At 47.7% G+C, this 14,944-nt stretch overlaps 14 non-coding genes across 14 annotated transcripts; all 14 read right to left on the bottom strand.

The window, feature by feature from the left end:
* Positions 1 to 78: 78 nt before the first annotated feature.
* On the bottom strand, positions 79 to 150 carry TRNAA-UGC (transfer RNA alanine (anticodon UGC)). The gene has a single exon. It is a non-coding gene; the product is annotated as a tRNA-Ala (tRNA).
* A 619-nt stretch (positions 151 to 769) lies between these two features.
* TRNAA-CGC (transfer RNA alanine (anticodon CGC)) lies at positions 770 to 841 on the bottom strand. The gene has a single exon. It is a non-coding gene; the product is annotated as a tRNA-Ala (tRNA).
* Positions 842 to 2,150: 1,309 nt separating this feature from the next.
* On the bottom strand, positions 2,151 to 2,222 carry TRNAA-UGC (transfer RNA alanine (anticodon UGC)). Its single transcript has one exon. It is a non-coding gene; the product is annotated as a tRNA-Ala (tRNA).
* Positions 2,223 to 2,495: 273 nt separating this feature from the next.
* On the bottom strand, positions 2,496 to 2,567 carry TRNAA-UGC (transfer RNA alanine (anticodon UGC)). The gene has a single exon. It is a non-coding gene; the product is annotated as a tRNA-Ala (tRNA).
* A 5,996-nt stretch (positions 2,568 to 8,563) lies between these two features.
* TRNAA-UGC (transfer RNA alanine (anticodon UGC)) lies at positions 8,564 to 8,635 on the bottom strand. Its single transcript has one exon. It is a non-coding gene; the product is annotated as a tRNA-Ala (tRNA).
* A 275-nt stretch (positions 8,636 to 8,910) lies between these two features.
* Positions 8,911 to 8,982, bottom strand: TRNAA-UGC (transfer RNA alanine (anticodon UGC)). The gene has a single exon. It is a non-coding gene; the product is annotated as a tRNA-Ala (tRNA).
* Positions 8,983 to 9,948: 966 nt separating this feature from the next.
* TRNAA-UGC (transfer RNA alanine (anticodon UGC)) lies at positions 9,949 to 10,020 on the bottom strand. Its single transcript has one exon. It is a non-coding gene; the product is annotated as a tRNA-Ala (tRNA).
* Positions 10,021 to 10,641: 621 nt separating this feature from the next.
* Positions 10,642 to 10,713, bottom strand: TRNAA-UGC (transfer RNA alanine (anticodon UGC)). Its single transcript has one exon. It is a non-coding gene; the product is annotated as a tRNA-Ala (tRNA).
* Positions 10,714 to 10,988: 275 nt separating this feature from the next.
* TRNAA-UGC (transfer RNA alanine (anticodon UGC)) lies at positions 10,989 to 11,060 on the bottom strand. The gene has a single exon. It is a non-coding gene; the product is annotated as a tRNA-Ala (tRNA).
* Positions 11,061 to 11,335: 275 nt separating this feature from the next.
* TRNAA-UGC (transfer RNA alanine (anticodon UGC)) lies at positions 11,336 to 11,407 on the bottom strand. The gene has a single exon. It is a non-coding gene; the product is annotated as a tRNA-Ala (tRNA).
* Positions 11,408 to 11,681: 274 nt separating this feature from the next.
* TRNAA-CGC (transfer RNA alanine (anticodon CGC)) lies at positions 11,682 to 11,753 on the bottom strand. The gene has a single exon. It is a non-coding gene; the product is annotated as a tRNA-Ala (tRNA).
* Positions 11,754 to 13,064: 1,311 nt separating this feature from the next.
* On the bottom strand, positions 13,065 to 13,136 carry TRNAA-UGC (transfer RNA alanine (anticodon UGC)). Its single transcript has one exon. It is a non-coding gene; the product is annotated as a tRNA-Ala (tRNA).
* A 964-nt stretch (positions 13,137 to 14,100) lies between these two features.
* Positions 14,101 to 14,172, bottom strand: TRNAA-UGC (transfer RNA alanine (anticodon UGC)). The gene has a single exon. It is a non-coding gene; the product is annotated as a tRNA-Ala (tRNA).
* A 273-nt stretch (positions 14,173 to 14,445) lies between these two features.
* On the bottom strand, positions 14,446 to 14,517 carry TRNAT-UGU (transfer RNA threonine (anticodon UGU)). Its single transcript has one exon. It is a non-coding gene; the product is annotated as a tRNA-Thr (tRNA).
* Positions 14,518 to 14,944: the final 427 nt, after the last annotated feature.

Here is a 14,944-nt window from a genome sequence, read left to right as displayed (position 1 = left end):
ATATGCGTACCGGTGACTCGTGGTGCCGTAGTATTAAACAGGCAATAAAAAAAGATCCCGCTAATGTCGAGAGCGCTTTGGAGGTGCCGGGGATTCAACCCGAGACTTCTCACATGCAAAGCGAGCGCTCTACCACTGAGCTACACCCCCGTTACATCTGGAGCACTAATTAACGAGTTTCTTGGTGCTCATCAGCTTGTTCTAACAATAAAATAATTCAATAGTTGAAATAAACAAAATGTCTCGTCATTGCTGCCTGATACAGTTTTTTCATCATTGAGGAAAGCTGCATATTTCTATAGTCAAAGAAATTGGCAGCGCTTTTCGATGAAATGTATTTCATGATATGCGCATCGGTAACTCGTGGTGCCGTAGTATTACAACAGGCAATAAAAAAAGATCCCGCTAATGTCGAGAGCGCTTTGGAGGTGCCGGAGATTCAACCCGAGACTTCTCACATGCAAAGCGAGCGCTCTACCACTGAGCTACACCCCCGTTACATCTGGAGCACTAATTAACGAGTTTCTTGGTGCTCATCAGCTTGTTCTAACAATAAAATAATTCAATAGTTGAAATAAACAAAATCATCTCGTCATTGCTACCTGATACAGTTTTTTCATCATTGAGAAAAGCTGCATATTTCTATAGTCAAAGAAAATGGCAGCGCTGTTCGATGAAATGTATTTCATGAGATGCGCACCGGAAACTCGTGTTGCCGTAGTATTACAACAGGCAATAAAAAAAGTTATCGCTAAAGTCGAGAGTGCGTTGGAGGTGCCGGGGATTGAACCCGGGATTTCTGACATGCGAAGCGAGCGCTCTACCACTGAGCTACACCCCCGTTACATCTGGAGCACTCATTAACGAGTTTCTTGGTGCTCATCAGCTTGTTCTAACAATAAAATAATTCAATAGTTGAAATAAACAAAATGTCTCGTCATTGCTGCCTGATACAGTTTTTTCATCATTGAGGAAAGCTGCATATTTCTATAGTCAAAGAAATTGGCAGTGCTTTTCGATGAAATGTATTTCATGATATGCGCATCGGTAACTCGTGGTGCCGTAGTATTACAACAGGCAATAAAAAAAGATACCGCTAAAGTCGAGAGCGCTTTCGTGGTGCCGGGGTCTGAACCCGGGACTACTCACATGCAAAGCGAGCGCTCTACCACTGAGCTACACCCCCGTTACATCTGGAGCACTCATTAACGAGTTTCTTGGTGCTCATCAGCTTCTCCTAACAATAAAATCATTCAATAGTTGAAATAAACAAAATAATCTCGTCATTGCTGCCTGATACAGTTTTTTCATCATTGAGAAAAGCCACTTATCTCTAAAGTCATAGAAAATGGCAGCGCTGTTCGATGAAATGTATTTCATGATATGCGCACCGGTAACTCGTGGTGCCGTAGTATTACAACAGGCAATAAAAAAGATACCGCTAACGTCGAGAGCGCTTTCGTGGTGCCGGGGTCTGAACCCGGGACTACTCACATGCAATGCGAGCGCTCTACCACTGAGCTACACCCCCGTTATATCTGGAGCACTCATTAACGAGTTTCTTGGTGCTCATCAGCTTCTCCTAACAATAAAATCATTCAATAGTTGAAATAAACAAAATAATCTCGTCATTGCTGCCTGATACAGTTTTTTCATCATTGAGAAAAGCCGCTTATCTCTATAGTCAAAGAAAATGGCAGCGCTGTTCGATGAAATGTATTTCATGATATGCGCACCGGTAACTCGTGGTGCCGTAGTATTACAACAGGCAATAAAAAAAGATACCGCTAAAGTCGAGAGCGCTTTCGAGGTGCCGGGGTCTGAACCCGGGACTACTCACATGCAAAGCGAGCGCTCTACCACGGAGCTACACCCCCGTTACACCGGGAGCACTCATTAACGAGTTTCTTGGTGCTCATCAGCTTCTCCTAACAATAAAATCATTCAATAGTTGAAATAAACAAAATAATCTCGTCATTGCTGCCTGATACAGTTTTTTCATCATTGAGAAAAGCCGCTTATCTCTATAGTCAAAGAAAATGGCAGCGCTGTTCGATGAAATGTATTTCATGATATGCGCACCGGTAACTCGTGGTACCGTAGTATTACAACAGGCAATAAAAAAGATACCGCTAAAGTTGAGAGTGCTTTGGAGGTGCCGGGGATTGAACCCGGGACTTCTCACATGCAAAGCGAGCACTCTACCACTGAGCTACACCCCCGTTACATTTGGAGCACTCATTAACGAGTTTCTTGGTGCTCATCAGCTTGTTCAAACAATAAGATAATCAATTAGTTGAAATAAACAAAATCATCTCGTCATTCTGCCTGATACAGTTTTTTCATCATTGAGGAAAGCTGCATATTTCTATAGTCAAAGAAAATGGCAACGATGTTCGATGAAATGTATTTAATGATATGCGCACCGGTAACTCGTGGTGCCGTAGTATTACAAAAGGCAATAAAAAAAGATACCGCTAAAGTCGAGAGCGCTTTCGAGGTGCCGGGGTCTGAACCCGGGACTACTCACATGCAAAGCGAGCGCTCTACCACTGAGCTACACCCCCTTTACATCTGGAGCACTCATTAACGAGTTTCTTGGTGCTCATCAGCTTGTTCTAACAATAAAATAATTCAATAGTTGAAATAAACAAAATCATCTCGTCATTGCTGCCTGATACAGTTTTTTCATCATTGAGGAAAGCCGCTTATCTCTATAGTCAAAGAAAATGGCAGCGCTGTTCGATGAAATGTATTTCATGATATGCGCACCGGTAACTCGTGGTGCCGTAGTATTACAGCAGGCAATAAAAAAGATACCGCTAAAGTCGAGAGCGCTTTGCAGGTGCCGGAGATTGAACCCGGGACTTCTCACATGCAAAGCGAGCGCTCTACCACTCAGCTACACCCCTGTTACATCTGGGGCACTATTTAACGAGTTTCTTGGTGCTCATCAGCTTGTTCAAACAATAAAATAATCAATTAGTTTTTTTTTTTTTTTATTGGCGCTAGTATGCCCTACGGCATCAGTTAAATAAAAAGGAAAAGTTTTGTTTCCTGTATGAAGGCCAGGAGTTGTCGATGCAGTGGACCGTGCGTCCAGCGCGTCAAGTCAGGTGGTCGGCCGGGGTGGTGGTGAAGGCCGCGTAGGTGGCGAGTGCGAGCCTGGTGAAGGCCCGGGCAGGTTCCCAATAGGTGATCAAGCGTTGCCTCTGTGGCTGGGGCAACGCAGAATGGGCACGTCGTTGGGGGAGGCTGTGCACCAGATGTCCATGTAGCCCGGATTGCAGGAGTCAAGGCGGCGCCCACACGAATCCTCCTGAGCGCAACCTCCTCTCGGCGAGTTAAGCCGCCGGGAAGGTCAGATCCACGCGGAGGAATGAGAGCACGCGTGGAGCGCCGGAGGGTTTCTTTGTGCACAAGCAAGCTGTCCTTCGGGGACAAACGAAGTAGAGGCAGCGGGTGTTGAACAGTCGCTGGATGGCAAGCGGCATCTGCTTCCACTTGAGCCGGTGCAGACCGGCGGGTCCACAGAACGCGGACAGGACAGGCACATGAGTGGATCAGTCGGTGTATATCGGAGGCTATATCGATGGAGCTGGTCACTTTTCGCAGCTCTCGAACTGCCTGCGTGGAGTCCGTATATACAAGCAATTTATCGTGTGACAAAGAATCCATTTTGGATATCATAACTGTTAACCCGTCCCGTATAGCAGTGAGCTCCGCTAATACGGATGGGAACGGTGCCTCTGTTACGTAAGAGCAGATATGTTGGATTTCAGGTTGCGCGGGGCATACGAGACTGGTGTGCAGAACGCAATTATCGGTAGCTGCGTCTACGTATACCGCTAGTGAGTTCTCGGTGGTAGTGACGATGCCCTCCTGCGCCGCTTGTCGGGTGGATTGTCGCAGGCGGGTCAGTGGTCGGTTGTCACTGGCCTGTGCCTTGAGCCATGGTGGAACTTCTGCCACGGGTGCGTCAGGCTGTGGCAGCGTTGAACCATAGTAGTGAGCTAGAGCTGCCGCCGCAGGAACAGCTTGACTCTTTAGGTAGCGAGCGACTCGACGCTGGTGTACAATTTCGTCGATGGTGTTGAGCTGCGCTTCCGCCTGGAGGGTCGTGATAGGTGTCATACGGGGAAGGCATGTAATCGCCCTCATGGAATCTCGGTTGGCGGTTTCGAGCAAGTCCCAGTCTCTCAAAGTCAGTCGTTGAAACTGAGCTTGATAAACGAGCCGAGGTTGTAGGATTGATCGCACCAAGATACGGGCCATTCGAGAACAGGCACCCCCCGTCTTTTGAGAGATGCGACGAATGAGATGGAGGGTATTAGCACTCTTCCGGCGAGCAGAGCGAACCCACGCATTCGCAGAGCCAGATGCGTCCAATTCGACCCCGAGCACACGTATAGTGGATACAGGGGTGAGGGTATGGCCATTTAGGCTCAAACATATCGGCGTCTGCAGGAGGCGACGGCGACCTCGTCTGTTGGTGATAGACATGAATGCAGTCTTCGTGGCAGATAGTGTCAGTCCTATGCGCGCACACCAGTCCGACGCCTTGTCGAGAGCACTCTGGAGTGCCTCCTGCTGGCGTTGAAGGTCTGGATGTAGTGTCCACACAGTCAAATCATCGGCATACAGGAGGAAGAAGGCATCTGGAATGCGTGCTAGTTGCCACGCGAGGGGCAACAGGGCAATATTGAAGAGTATCGGGGCTAGAACCGAGCCCTGCGGTACACCCCGCTTCATTACAAAGTGTCCGGTTCGTTCCTTGCCTACTCTGATGCAGAAGGTACGGTGTGCCAGAAAAGACTCCACAAAGTTGCAGACGCGAGGCGGAAGTTGAAGCCATTGCATTATGTGATTGATCGCAGAGTGGCTGACGTTGTCGTAGGCCTTATGAACGTCCATGGCGAGAAGGGTTCGAATGCTGCTTGATCTTCTTCCCACAAGCACCATGGACGTCAAATGATCTAGGCCATCTTCCGTGCCCAGGTGCGGTCGAAAGCCAATCTGGGCCGGATGGTACCAGGCGTGCTTTTCCAGCCACCAGGAGATGCGCGACGCCAACATGCGTTCAAGAAGCTTGCACAACGTACACGTTAGAGCAATCGGCCGAAGATTAGAGAGGCTGTTCGGGTGCTTTCCCGGCTTAGGTATCGGCACAACTTCGGCATGCTTCCACGATTCAGGCAGCCCTCCGGTCGTCCAGACTGCGTTAAGCGTGTCCAGCAGCCACTGCAGTGCAGGGCCATCCATGTTCTTGAACACTTCATAGGAGATCCCATCTGGTCCTGGTGCCTTGCGTACTTTTGCCTGGTCAATTGCTGCCTGGAGCTCCGCCATCGTGTATGGCGCTTGCATGCCTTCGATGTCCGACGGACTGGGAGTCACGCCAACCTCCGGAGGCAGGTTACACGGACAGTCGAATTGTGGTGGGGCCAGGTTGTAGGCCGGGAAGAAAGCCTTAACTATTTCTGGAGCGAACTGGCTTGGCGTGCATCCAGAAGACAGACACGCACTGGCCGCTGGGTCCGGCGTACGGGTGCCTAGTTCCATACTCCGGAACGTTCGCCATATTGAGGCGGTTGAAGACGATGGACCGAGTGACGCACACCAGTCCATCCACCGTTCGCGGGCGAGACGCTTCTCGCAGCGACGCGCCGCAGCGGTGAGTCTGTTGAGGTTATCACGAAGCTCAGCGGCTGCCGGATCTCGGTTTAAGGCCAGCTCTGCACGACGGCGTGCTGCCCACAGACGCAGAAGATGTAAATTTGGATGTGGTCGGTTCTCCTCTACCCAGCTTGACTGCGTGGCGGCTTGTACAGCTCTGGTTAACACCTGCAATGGATCAGACGATGTATCAGCAATCGAGTCGTTCAGTTCATTGCGGAATAAGTCCCAGTTGGTTGTGTAGCATCGACGTCGGAGGCGGCGCTGGTTATACGCGGCCAAACCAATTTTCAACGGATGGTGATCACTCCCCCAGCAGTCTGGTTCTAGGTCCCACGAAACGTCACACATGCCCAACCACCACGAGAGATCGGGCGCATAAGGTGGAGCACAGGGATGATCCCACCGACGTGTAGAAGTAGCCGGGGCATTCAGAAGGACAAAGTGCGCGTCTGTAAATGTGTCTAGCACGATGTTGCCTCTAGCACTGGAAGAAGGGTAGCCCCACGACTGATGAGGTGCATTGAAGTCTCCCCCAACTAGTACTGGGCACCCAGGATAGGTTTGACGCAGGTGAGCCAGCCACCCCAAACGCAGTCGGGGAGCGCTGCCACTATACGGACGCACGTAAACTGAAACCACAATCACGTCAGTACGCGGAAGTCTAACGAGCACTGCCACCACTTCTTGCCACTGGTTACACCACTGCAGCAGGGGAACCTGCGTTTGAGGATATGTAGTCACAACATACACTGCAGCCTTGCCTGGAGGTCCCAACGCATTGGTGCAGCGTCGATCAGGGATGGTTGGGGAATCATACGCAGTGAATCCAGGGATGCGTGGAAGCGAATTCGTTTCTTGTAGAAGCAGGCACCAAGCGGGGAGCTTCCCCAGCGCAAGGCGATAGCGAAGCTCACCAACTTTATTTGCAAGTCCCCGGCAGTTCCACTGCAGGACACAGTGGTGGCGCGTTGCTTTCAAAGGAGTGGTCATTGCGGTGGAAGGTTGGCGAGCACCACCTTTGAAAGCTCTTGCAGTTGCCGGGCAACAAAGTGGAGGAGCTCTGCCGGAGTCATCTTGACTGGTGCTGACGCGCTTGCGCAGGATAATTCAGGCACAGAAGCAGCGTACGGCACGTCTGTACCGCGCATCGCAGTTGGTCCAGCGGGTCGAGCGAGATGGGTTCTGCGTTGAGCGAGGCGCTTGACTTCCATTTGGAGCTGCTGTATCTGTTGGTCAAGCTTCGCCAGATCGTCTGTACCCGTAACGCTCAATTTAGGCGTATTCGCAGGCTGCTGAACACGTTTTTTGCCCCGCTTGACGGCGTCGCTGTACGTGGGGACTTCATAGCAAGCATTTTCAGGTTCTACCAACGCTGGTGTGTCCTCTTCGGAGGGGGACAACAGTTCAAACCGGTTGCTAGTCGGAATGTCGGCGTCCCTTTCTTCTTGTGTCACCGAACGCTGGCGGCGCTTGCGTTGGCGACGGGCTTTGAGAGCCTTCTGTTTAACTGGACAATCTTTGGACGTTATTTCATGATCGTCCGTTTGGCAGAGCCCACATTTGTACGTGCGCGTCTCGACGGACTCCATGGAGGTGTCTGCGGGTTGGGGACAAGAATCTCGCATGTGACCGGTACGAAAACACCGATAGCAGTGTACCACACCGGGCTTGTACACATGAAATTTCAGGATGCATCCATAGTACGTAATGCGGCTTGGTGGCGTTCGAGGCCCTTGGAGAGTGACAAGGCACGTGCGTCCACGGCCCATATAACGAGCTGTTACAATCTTGTGTGTGGAGCAGGTCAAAGCAGTGATAAGGCCCTCCGGCGATTCCCCTGGGTCAACCCCAGAGACCACATACCGACGCAAGTCCGAGCCGGAACTCAAGTACGCTTGCACCTGTACAGTACAATCAGCTGTGACTGCAGAGTTTGCAGGTGGGTGAGGCGGTCAACGTCTGCTAGCGAACGCACCCATACGGATACGCTGTTGGTGGGATGGTGAATGGAGAAACCTTGAAACGCGGTGGTGTTGAGGCAGGTGTCGAAGGCTGACTGAAGGAGGCGATTTGACAATTTTGATACATCGAAGCACTCACGAGGTTTTACGATGACTTTGTACTTAGACTCGGTGCCAGGCGAGGCGACAGCTGCCGGGGAGGGGCACTCCCGCTTGCTTGCCGGTGTGGCTGAAGCAGACAAATCATCTATTCCCATTTGTGAGTCAGCCACGCGTTTCGCACTGCGTTTCGGAGCGGATGATGGTTGTGATGGCTGCATCTTAAGCTCCGCTGCAGCCATCGTTACTGGTTCACATGAAGAACACGGGAGCGTTGCCGCTGCCAGATGCAACCGGCGAGACGCCGGAACTGTCCTGGCGAGCGTCCCACGCACAATGTTGAAGTGAACGGCACCAAGGGTGGTTAGTCCAGGTCGTCGATGGTGTCCGGAAGAAGAGTGCTTGGGGGCGACCCCACGGCCTCGTCCAGGGCGTCCGGCAGGTCTGTCCTTAGCCGGTGGGGCCAGAGAGCTGGGCGGCGTTGCGTTGAGCCAGGGCGCTGAGAGTGGGGGAACGCCGGTGGGGCGATGGTCGCGCGAGCCGATGCTTTCAGCCGATATTCACGGAGCCGTCGAAACGCGTCCGCTCTCGTCGGCAGCTCAGCTGCGTCTCAAATCAATTAGTTGAAATAAACAAAATTGTCTCGTCATTGCTGCCTGATACAGTTTTTTTCATCATTGAGAAAAGCCGCTTATCTCTATAGTCAAAAAAATTGCCAGCGCTGTTCGATGAAATGTATTTCATGATATGCGTACCGGTGACTCGTGGTGCCGTAGTATTACAACAGGCAATAAAAAAAGATCCCGCTAATGTCGAGAGCGCTTTGGAGGTGCCGGGGATTCAACCCGGGACTTCTCACATGCAAAGCGAGCGCTCTACCACTGAGCTACACCCCCTTTACATCTGGAGCACTCATTAACGAGCTTCTTGGTGCTCATCAGCTTGTTAAAACAATAAAATAATCAATTAGTTGAAATAAACAAAATCGTCTCGTCATTGCTGCCTGATACAGTTTTTTTCATCATTGAGGAAAGCCGCTTATCTCTATAGTCAAAGAAAATGGCAGCGCTGTTCGATGAAATGTATTTCATGATATGCGCACCGGTAACTCGTGGTGCCGTAGTATTACAACAGGCAATAAAAAAAGATACCGCTAAAGTCGAGAGCGCTTTGGAGGTGCCGGGGATTGAACCCGAGACTTCTCACATGCAAAGCGAGCACTCTACCACTGAGCTACACCCCCGTTACATCTGGAGCACTCATTAACGAGTTTCTTGGTGCTCATCAGCTTGTTCTAACAATAAAATATTTCAATAGTTGAAATAAACAAAATCATCTCGTCATTGCTGCCTGATACAGTTTTTTCATCATTGAGAAAAGCTGCATATTTCTATAGTCAAAGAAAATGGCAGCGCTGTTCGATGAAATGTATTTCATGATATGCGCACCGGTAACTCGTGGTGCCGTAGTATTACAACAGGCAATAAAAAAAGATACCGCTAAAGTCGAGAGCGCTTTCGAGGTGCCGGGGTCTGAACCCGGGACTACTCACATGCAAAGCGAGCGCTCTACCACGGAGCTACACCCCCGTTACATCGGGAGCACTCATTAACGAGTTTCTTGGTGCTCATCAGCTTCTCCTAACAATAAAATCATTCAATAGTTGAAATAAACAAAATAATCTCGTCATTGCTGCCTGATACAGTTTTTTCATCATTGAGAAAAGCTGCATATTTCTATAGTCAAAGAAAATTGCAGCGCTGTTCGATGAAATGTATCTCATGATATGCGCACCGGTAACTCGTGGTGCCGTAGTATTACAGCAGGCAATAAAAAAGATACCGCTAAAGTCGAGAGCGCTTTGCAGGTGCCGAAGATTGAACCCGGGACTTCTCACATGCAAAGCGAGCGCTCTACCACTCAGCTACACCCCTGTTACATCTGGGGCACTAATTACCGAGTTTCTTGGTGCTCATCAGCTTGTTCAAACAATAAAATAATCAATTAGTTGAAATAAACAAAATTGTCTCGTCATTGCTGCCTGATACAGTTTTTTTCATCATTGAGGAAAGCCGCTTATCTCTATAGTCAAAGAAAATGCCAGCGCTGTTCGATGAAATTTATTTCATGATATGCGTACCGGTGACTCGTGGTGCCGTAGTATTACAACAGGCAATAAAAAAAGATCCCGCTAATGTCGAGAGCGCTTTGGAGGTGCCGGGGATTCAACCCGGGACTTCTCACATGCAAAGCGAGCGCTCTACCACTGAGCTACACCCCCTTTACATCTGGAGCACTCATTAACGAGCTTCTTGGTGCTCATCAGCTTGTTAAAACAATAAAATAATCAATTAGTTGAAATAAACAAAATCGTCTCGTCATTGCTGCCTGATACAGTTTTTTTCATCATTGAGGAAAGCCGCTTATCTCTATAGTCAAAGAAAATGGCAGCGCTGTTCGATGAAATGTATTTCATGATATGCGCACCGGTAACTCGTGGTGCCGTAGTATTACAACAGGCAATAAAAAAAGATACCGCTGAAGTCGAGAGCGCTTTCGTGGTGCCGGGGTCTGAACCCGGGACTACTCACATGCAAAGCGAGCGCTCTACCACTGAGCTACACCCCCTTTACATCTGGAGCACTCATTAACGAGTTTCTTGGTGCTCATCAGCTTGTTCTAACAATAAAATAATTCAATAGTTGAAATAAACAAAATCATCTCGTCATTGCTGCCTGATACAGTTTGTTCATCATTGAGAAAAGCCGCTTATCTCTATAGTCAAAGAAAATGGCAGCGCTGTTCGATGAAATGCATTTCGTGATATGCGTACCGGTGACTCGTGGTGCCGTAGTATTACAACAGGCAATGAAAAAAGATCCCGCTAATGTCGAGAGCGCTTTGGAGGTGCCGGGGATTCAACCCAGGACTTCTCACATGCAAAGCGAGCGCTCTACCACTGAGCTACACCCCCTTTACATCTGGAGCACTCATTAACGAGTTTCTTGGTGATCATCAGCTTGTTAAAACAATAAAATAATCAATAAGTTGAAATAAACAAAATTGTCTCGTCATTGCTGCCTGATACAGTTTTTTTCATCATTGAGGAAAGCCGCTTATCTCTATAGTCAAAGAAAATGCCAGCGCTGTTCGATGAAATGTATTTCATGATATGCGTACCGGTGACTCGTGGTGCCGTAGTATTACAACAGGCAATAAAAAAAGATCCCGCTAATGTCGAGAGCGCTTTGGAGGTGCCGGGGATTCAACCCGGGACTTCTCACATGCAAAGCGAGCGCTCTACCACTGAGCTACACCCCCTTTACATCTGGAGCACTCAATAACGAGCTTCTTGGTGCTCATCAGCTTGTTAAAACAATAAAATAATCAATTAGTTGAAATAAACAAAATCGTCTCGTCATTGCTGCCTGATACAGTTTTTTTCATCATTGAGGAAAGCCGCTTATCTCTATAGTCAAAGAAAATGGCAGCGCTGTTCGATGAAATGTATTTCATGATATGCGCACCGGTAACTCGTGGTGCCGTAGTATTACAACAGGCAATAAAAAAAGATACCGCTGAAGTCTAGAGCGCTTTGGAGGTGCCGGGGATTGAACCCGAGACTTCTCACATGCAAAGCGAGCACTCTACCACTGAGCTACACCCCCGTTACATCTGGAGCACTCATTAACGAGTTTCTTGGTGCTCATCAGCTTGTTCTAACAATAAAATAATTCAATAGTTGAAATAAACAAAATCATCTCGTCATTGCTGCCTGATACAGTTTTTTCATCATTGAGAAAAGCTGCATATTTCTATAGTCAAAGAAAATGGCAGCGCTGTTCGATGAAATGTATTTCATGATATGCGCACCGGAAACTCGTGTTGCCGTAGTATTACAACAGGCAATAAAAAAAGTTATCGCTAAAGTCGAGAGTGCTTTGGAGGTGCCGGGGATTGAACCCGGGATTTCTGACATGCGAAGCGAGCGCTCTACCACTGAGCTACACCCCCGTTACATCTGGAGCACTCATTAACGAGTTTTTTGGTGCTCATCAGCTTGTTCTAACAATGAAATAATTCAATAGTTGAAATAAACAAAATGTCTCGTCATTGCTGCCTGATACAGTTTTTTCATCATTGAGGAAAGCTGCATGTTTCTATAGTCAAAGAAATTGGCAGCGCTTTTCGATGAAATGTATTTCATGATATGCGCATCGGTAACTCGTGGTGCCGTAGTATTACAACAGGCAATAAAAAAAGATACCGCTAAAGTCGAGAGCGCTTTCGTGGTGCCGGGGTCTGAACCCGGGACTACTCACATGCAAAGCGAGCGCTCTACCACTGAGCTACACCCCCTTTACATCTGGAGCACTCATTAACGAGTTTCTTGGTGCTCATCAGCTTGTTCTAACAATAAAATAATTCAATAGTTGAAATAAACAAAATCGTCTCGTCATTGCTGCCTGATACAGTTTTTTTCATCATTGAGGAAAGCCGCTTATCTCTATAGTCAAAGAAAATGGCAGCGCTGTTCGATGAAATGTATTTCATGATATGCGCACCGGTAACTCGTGGTGCCGTAGTATTACAACAGGCAATAAAAAAAGATACCGCTAAAGTTGAGAGCGCTTTCGAGGTGCCGGGGTCTGAACCCGGAGCTACTCACATGCAAAGCGAGCGCTCTACCACTGAGCTACACCCCCGTTAGATCTGGAGCACTCATTAACGAGTTTCTTGGTGCTCAACAGCTTCTCCTAACAATAAAATAATTCAATAGTTGAAATAAACAAAATCATCTCATCATTGCTGCCTGATACAGTTTTTTCATCATTGAGGAAAGCCGCTTATCTCTATAGTCAAAGAAAATGGCAGCGCTGTTCGATGAAATGTATTTCATGATATGCGCACCGGTAACTCGTGGTGCCGTAGTATTACAGCAGGCAATAAAAAAGATACCGCTAAAGTCGAGAGCGCTTTGCAGGGGCCGGAGATTGAACCCGGGACTTCTCACATGCAAAGCGAGCGCTCTACCACTCAGCTACACCCCTGTTACATCTGGGGCACTAATTAACGAGTTTCTTGGTGCTCATCAGCTTGTTCAAACAATAAAATAATTCAATAGTTGAAATAAACAAAATCATCTCGTCATTGCTGCCTGATACAGTTTTTTCATCATTGAGAAAAGCCGCTTATCTCTATAGTCAAAGAAAATGGCAGCGCTGTTCGATGAAATGCATTTCATGATATGCGTACCGGTGACTCGTGGTGCCGTAGTATTACAACAGGCAATGAAAAAAGATCCCGCTAATGTCGAGAGCGCTTTGGAGGTGCCGGGGATTCAACCCAGGACTTCTCACATGCAGAGCGAGCGCTCTACCACTGAGCTACACCCCCTTTACATCTGGAGCACTCATTAACGAGTTTCTTGGTGATCATCAGCTTGTTAAAACAATAAAATAATCAATAAGTTGAAATAAACAAAATCGTCTCGTCATTGCTGCCTGATACAGTTTTTTCATAATTGAGGAAAGCTGCATATTTCTATAGTCAAAGAAATTGGCAGCGCTTTTCGATGAAATGTATTTCATGATATGCGCATCGGTAACTCGTGGTGCCGCAGTATTACAACAGGCAATAAAAAAAGATACCGCTAAAGTCGAGAGCGCTTTCGTGGTGCCGGGGTCTGAACCCGGGACTACTCACATGCAATGCGAGCGCTCTACCACTGAGCTACACCCCCGTTACATCTGGAGCACTCATTAACGAGTTTCTTGGTGCTCATCAGCTTCTCCTAACAATAAAATCATTCAATAGTTGAAATAAACAAAATAATCTCGTCATTGCTGCCTGATACAGTTTTTTCATCATTGAGAAAAGCCGCTTATCTCTATAGTCAAAGAAAATGGCAGCGCTGTTCGATGAAATGTATTTCATGATATGCGCACCGGTAACTCGTGGTGCCGTAGTATTACAACAGGCAATAAAAAAAGATACCGCTAAAGTCGAGAGCGCTTTCGAGGTGCCGGGGTCTGAACCCGGGACTACTCACATGCAAAGCGAGCGCTCTACCACGGAGCTACACCCCCGTTACATCGGGAGCACTCATTAACGAGTTTCTTGGTGCTCATCAGCTTCTCCTAACAATAAAATCATTCAATTGTTGAAATAAACAAAATAATCTCGTCATTGCTGCCTGATACAGTTTTTCATCATTGAGAAAAGCCGCTTATCTCTATAGTCAAAGAAAATGGCAGCGCTGTTCGATGAAATGTATTTCATGATATGCGCACCGGTAACTCGTGGTACCGTAGTATTACAACAGGCAATAAAAAAGATACCGCTAAAGTTGAGAGTGCTTTGGAGTTGCCGGGGATTGAACCCGGGACTTCTCACATGCAAAGCGAGCACTCTACCACTGAGCTACACCCCCGTTACATTTGGAGCACTCATTAACGAGTTTCTTGGTGCTCATCAGCTTGTTCAAACAATAAGATAATCAATTAGTTGAAATAAACAAAATCATCTCGTCATTCTGCCTGATACAGTTTTTTCATCATTGAGGAAAGCTGCATATTTCTATAGTCAAAGAAAATGGCAACGATGTTCGATGAAATGTATTTAATGATATGCGCACCGGTAACTCGTGGTGCCGTAGTATTACAAAAGGCAATAAAAAAAGATACCGCTAAAGTCGAGAGCGCTTTCGAGGTGCCGGGGTCTGAACCCGGGACTACTCACATACAAAGCGAGCGCTCTACCACTGAGCTACACCCCCTTTACATCTGGAGCACTCATTAACGAGTTTCTTGGTGCTCATCAGCTTGTTCTAACAATAAAATAATTCAATAGTTGAAATAAACAAAATCATCTCGTCATTGCTGCCTGATACAGTTTTTTCATCATTGAGGAAAGCCGCTTATCTCTATAGTCAAAGAAAATTGCAGCGCTGTTCGATGAAATGTATTTCATGATATGCGCACCGGTAACTCGTGGTGCCGTAGTATTACAGCAGGCAATAAAAAAGATACCGGTAAAGTCGAGAGCGCTTTGCAGGTGCCGAAGATTGAACCCGGGACTTCTCACATGCAAAGCGAGCGCTCTACCACTCAGCTACACCCCTGTTACATCTGGGGCACTAATTAACGAGTTTCTTGGTGCTCATCAGCTTGTTCAAACAATAAAATAATCAATTAGTTGAAATA

This window comes from Rhipicephalus microplus, chromosome 3 (assembly GCF_043290135.1).
Source record: "Rhipicephalus microplus isolate Deutch F79 chromosome 3, USDA_Rmic, whole genome shotgun sequence".
Taxonomy (NCBI): Eukaryota; Metazoa; Arthropoda; class Arachnida; order Ixodida; family Ixodidae; genus Rhipicephalus; species Rhipicephalus microplus.
Note: the sequence above shows the minus strand (reverse complement) of the source record. Positions and strands in the feature narration are given on the sequence as shown.